The sequence below is a fragment of the Chelon labrosus genome, assembly GCF_963514085.1.
Source record: "Chelon labrosus genome assembly, chromosome: 5".
NCBI lineage: Eukaryota > Metazoa > Chordata > Actinopteri > Mugiliformes > Mugilidae > Chelon > Chelon labrosus.
Genome location: NC_140341.1, coordinates 12,212,564 through 12,218,563, shown reverse-complemented (window position 1 = coordinate 12,218,563; position 6,000 = coordinate 12,212,564).

Sequence of the window (6,000 nt, the reverse complement as noted above, 5' to 3'; positions counted from 1 at the left end):
GTTGTTGTTGTATTGATTTTTATTTTGCTTCACAATTACCCGCTGAGCACTGGTGACGAGCAATACCCTCTGATTTTTGCCATGACTAATTTAGTACAACGATCTTCTCACTCACGTCTTTCATACAAATCTCAGTGCAGCAGAGGCACTCCCACACTGAAACACGCCTGGGCTTTATTGAGCACAGTTGGCACTCTCTAAACCAATGATGTCATCCTGGTGAATGGGCCAGCAATACGGGGATCAGCAAGTTTCTGAAATGAGAAACGGTGGGGATAGACATCATGTGTAGCTCTAGATACTGAAGGCGTTAGGGCGGAAAGGTATAGTTGCATTTTTTTTTTTTCTTGGTGCGCTTTTTTTTTCGTCTCTGGAGGGGACAATAGTGAGCTTTAGAGACTTTGTGCCCGCAAAAGCTGGTCTCAAATTACATGTTGCAAGTCTCAAAATATTGAGGCTTGGTTGGAGGTTTTCATGTGGCAGTGCTGAAGAGTTTTGATAAGTGGTTTTACAGTCTGCCAGTGAAATCTGTTGTTTTCAGCTCGGGACTGTAACATAGCATGACACAGATTATAACCGTCGGTTTGGGACTATAACAGACTCGCTTTTAGAGGTGTGTGTGTGCTGAGGTGGGGGTTTCATTATATCAGTCCTTTATAACTAGTCTGTGAGGTCTGTGGCTTTGGTCATGGTGTTCTCCCGTCTGTCCCATGAGTACAGGCCAAGGCCCCCGTCACCTCCACCTGCTCCAGCCTCCAGAGGAGACCATGGCTAAATTTAGATCTACAAGGAAGCTCGTTTGTGGACACGAGGCGGGATAGAGATCCTCCAGATTGTTGGAAAACTGGGGCCCTGGTTTTTGTGCCAAGCTTAGAGGGAGGCTATTTACTGCAGAAAAATATCCCTCTTTAAATCCTTAAGTGTAAAGTATAACACAATTGTTTTATTATTATTCATTATAATGGTAGAAAGAGGTGGTCATATACAGACATAGACACACGGACAACCAGGTTTCTGTCCCCAGGGAATATAAAATATAATAGCTTAACAAATGGTGACTCTGATGCCACTATGAGGTTGACATATGTTTATAGTGAAGAGTCTCAACAACCAGTGGATGGATGTAAAAGAAATTTGGTTCAGACCTTCATGGCCCTCAGACACATTCTAAGAAACTTTAATGCGGCGCCGCTATCGGGCCAAATTTGCAATTTCTATCATCTGCCAGGCAAAGCCACACACCGTTAAGTGTGTTTTCAGCGTAGGAAACTAGCATCTTTGTGGAGTTAATTAAATCATTTTGCAACTTGGTGTGTCATTGCCATGTCATTCAGTCTCATTCTTCCTTTCTTTATTTGGAAAAAGAAAACAATAGACCAGCTTCTCCAACACTGACCTACGCCGATAAACACTGACACTTAGTGTGTCCTGAAACACGAAGCAAGAAGAATTAGGAAATTATTATAAATAGATGGTGAGAAAGATGGTGAGAAAACTGAAAATACAAGCTTTAGTTGAAGTGGGGTGGACTTTTTTTTTTTTTGCAGTGTGTTGAGGGGGCTGGGTAAGGAGTCCGCCCAGAGTGAGATGTGGACTTCAGCCAAAAGCTCACACCCTCTCTCTCTCTCTCTGTTTTCCCTGCACTTTTTTAAAATAAAGAGTTGTAATGTGAAGAGACACACACATCCATTTAGACACTCGTGCATAAGCGCATGTGCACTCCTGCCTTGTGTGCACCTGTTGTCCTACACGGATCATGCAGCTCTCCCTTGAACAGGAGGTAGAGCACTAAGAAGTTCCACCTGTGCGTGGGAGGCGTGTGTGTGTGTGTGTGTGTGAGGGAGTGTGTGTGACAGATAGGGATACAGTAAAAGAGGGAGGAGACCGCAAGCTTTGGATGACTTGAATGAATTTCCCCCCTTTTAAACACACCACCTCTAACTCAATCCTCTGCCCTTCAGCCGCTCTTTGTCCACCCTTCGAACCCCCTTTCTCCCCCCCGCCCGCCTCCCTTCACCCCGTGGGCCCAAAAAGTCGCCCTAACATTGACATGTTTTGGGTCATTTCATCTGATGGGATCTCCTGGGAGGAATTAGCATGTGCAAAAGAAAAGTCCACAGTTTTAAAAGCTCAGTGTTTCCAATTTGCCGCCACATGCTTCAAATTAGCCACGTATTTACTAAGGTCAGGCGCTGGGCACGGAGCCTGTGGGGGAGCCTGTGTAGGGGTTTGAGAGAGCGAGAGAGAGAGAGAGAGAGAGAGAGAGAGAGAGAGAGAGAGAGAGAGAGAGAGAGAGAGACAGGCAAGTTAGTTTAATTGCAGTCTGCGATCACAATTATTTAATTATTTAGTTCAGCCTAAACGGATGCACAGAAGCAGAACTGTTTCAAAAAATTGTCTACTCCGTGTGAGGGTTTAATATAAATCCAGATAATGTAGTCATTTTAATATTCAGAGACCAGAGGTATACACATGCATCCTGCTCGACTTTTCACACAGAAGAAGAAAGGCCTTGCTTTACTGCCAATTAAGTTTATTTTTTTTCCCTTAGTGGGGAACTCTGTATATGAGCTGCAGAAAATTAACACAGTGGCCTACAATACTATTTTGGGGTATTTTGAAGTGGGCCCGATGTGACTACATTAAGAATCAGGAGTAGCTCTTTTTCCTGGCACAGCAGAATATGAGAATCTGCGGCCTGGCTTCTGTCAGAAACCTGAAGGTTTACAAGCTTATTATTAGGCGTTTTTAGTTCTGCAGACTTGCTTTATTTGTTCTGAGGCCAGATGACATCCTTATCGCATCTGTTGTGTGTTTGTCTTGTTTATATCACGACTCTTGGGTGAGGCTCCACGAATGGGCTTTATGTGTGTGTGTGTGTGTGTATGTGAGAGTGTTGGTGTGTGCGCATGACAGTTTGTGTGTGCGAGCACGAGGCTGTGAACACGCACACACTTTCATTATGTGCGTGCCCATGTGTGCGCGTGTGTGTGTGCTCAGCCAAGCCTAAAAGCATTTAAGCGGGAATGGGAGAGGGTCTGGAATCCTGGGATGACATCATTATCCATGATGTCATTTCTGCAGGGTGACTTTGGCATATGTGATCGCTCGGGTGAGGTCACACTTTCACTTCTAACTCCCTGTAATTGACAATGAAACTGCGGGTCACCGCTGCAGATTGAGCCATGTCAAATTTAGCAGCCAATTAGGTAGCCAGAACTAACAGTTTTTAAATGTGTTTCCAATTTATTTATTTAATTTACTGCCACACACACACACAAAAAGGATTACTTTCTTTTCTTTCTTTTTTTTTTTTAAACCAATTTCCTTTATTTGTCAAGTTTTGGATTGAGTCCTGGATATTTTTTGATTATTGATTACATCACTGTATCAACGTGTGAATTTATGATGTGTTCCCCGCGCTCTTTTACTGTCGATGTAGCCTACCGCTTGCATGTAAGTGAGGTTTTCTCAGTTTTAGCTGTTCTTACATTAGTTTGCCAACTTTTACTATGAGCTTCATAGTGTGGCAATACATTTCACACTAAATATTTTAGAGCTATGGTCAGTTTTCACCCACTCACTTACGTATGTAAAGTAGAAGGAAAAAAAACACTCACAGAAAAGACAAAGGCAAAGGGTTAATGCAAAGGTCCTTTACAGTTCTCAGTCATGAAAAGTCATGAGTTTCTTCAGAAAACAATGAAAAAACAAAGACGTTATTTATTGTTTTACGATCTGCAGTTCCAAAGAAGTCAGGGAACAAACAGGAAGAGCCCAGATAAGCAACAGAGGAAGGATCCCTTGACCAAAAATAACAAACAGCCTCATGGGGAAACAGAATAAAAGTATTATTTATAAAGTGCAATCATGAACGCAGAATTAAACAATTTAAGATGTATATATTTAATTGATTTGTCTGGATGAGCTGGAACAGGAGTCCAAAAATAAAAGCTAACTACCAGAGAACAGACTAACACTCAGGCATGAACTTCACATCTCTGTTATAGTGATGTGTCAGAGGTTGTGGCGATTGCTCAGACTGCAATGAGTAAATTAGGGAATAGACTCAACCTCTGCTCACTCTAACTCACTGAGTTCACAGCGATCCTCATCTGGCGAGTGGTTTTGTATTGTCTGAAGCAGAATGTGTCAATGGAAAATGAATCAGAGTCATGTAAACCTCACATGGTTTCCCAGTGTGTCCTCCTCCGGAGTGTACCTGTAGGTCATTTGCATCCACCGTTTCTTGAATACATTATTTTGCCAACAACCATCAATTCATCATAGCGTGAACACACACTCTTTCTCTCTCACACACACACATACACACACATATGAGCCCACATGGATACCTTGAGGCAGGCCATCTATTCTCATTAGTACCCTGTTGCAGTCGGCTGACGGTAAACTGAGCGTGTGCCAAAGTCATAAACCCACGCACCCCTCCTCGCCATTACCTCATAATTATGATATCACACGAGTGTCTCATAGTGATGACATCACGCCACAGATTCACGGTCTTGCCTTTTTTCGATTACATTACACGCGGCCAGTTCATGCCAAGACCCTTATCCGTGAAAAGCCAAGGACGAAATTCAGACTGTGAGTCCGGTCTGGAGAGTAATGACCAATTTTACTGTTCAGATGAAAGTGTCTGGTTCAGCTATTGTTGTCTAGTGAGAAGAGCTTAATGGCAGAATTAAAGTCCTTGTTCGCACTCTGAGATAATGGTGTTGGCAAATACAGCAGCCATTACCTATAGCATGGAAATTTGCCAAAATCCTTATGTCACATAAGTAATGTTTTCTGCTCATGAATAATGAAGTCAGCGGTCTTTCCCACTGTCTATTAACTCCTGCCCCTATATAAATATTTGCTGACATGCGCAAGTCCGTGCGTTACTTAAAAATGATTGTGTTTAAAATGGCAGCGTGTTTATTGATTGCGCGGGGCGGCAAAACTCAGCGCGGCCTTAATGCGAAAGTCCTTCAGAGAACGTGAAGTCATGACAAGTTGCTTTAGTTTAGTGGAAAATGACAGTTCTGACATAAAAGCATGGATCCATCACGGGAACAATTTCACTAAAAGACTGGCTAGTTATTTTATGAAGGAGCAGGGTCAATCTGTCTTCTGAGGTAAGTTAAAGGCACCGAGCTCTTACCACCTTCATGTGTCCTGTCCTGTGTGTTCATGCGGCTTTGAAAATGGGCCCCAAGCTAAGCTAAGCTAAACTAAACTAAACTACACTAAAAAGAAGCAAAAAACGATTTGGATGTAAAGCTGCTTACAATTTCCCCAAACCTCAGGGGTAAATCATTCAGCATGCTTGATAAGAGATTTGTAATACACGATGACAGCAGTTTGGTATCAAAATCAGCACTATCCTCCAAAAAACAGAAAGGCGTGAACGCATTTAAAAATGATGAATACGTTCATGCCTCGTATATTTAAATTTAATTTACACGTCTTCGGGGGGGAATATAAAATAACCACAGACGTGTCAGAGCACATACTGTCATGTGTGCATTGTGCATGCACACGGACGCGTTGCATAATAGACTCTTTCCCCCCAGAGTGTCATCTTCCACCTTGTAGATTTATGGAATGAACATGATGACTTTGCTCTCAAATTATCTCTGTATGCCTGCGAAAATTCCAGATAATCTTTTAATGGCTGGAGTTGTCAACTGTCTCGTTGCACAGCTCATAAATCAGGGAGTGGAGAAGGCTCGGGGTCCCCTTGACTATTTTGCGTCTGAAACCGTATCCCTTCAAAGTGAAATGGAATATGTATATCTTATCAGGGAATAACAGTGGGACTTAGAAGTTTGAAGTCCTGTACATGGACTGGTTGTCAGGGAAAATAGCTGCTGTACAGGTAACTAAATTTTGAGAAAAAGTTCTTTCAGTGTATTTGTGTGAACAAGATATTCTGCATTTTAGAGCTGCATGACTTCCTATCCACCCTTGAGCTCTTATAGGACTAATATTCTTTTT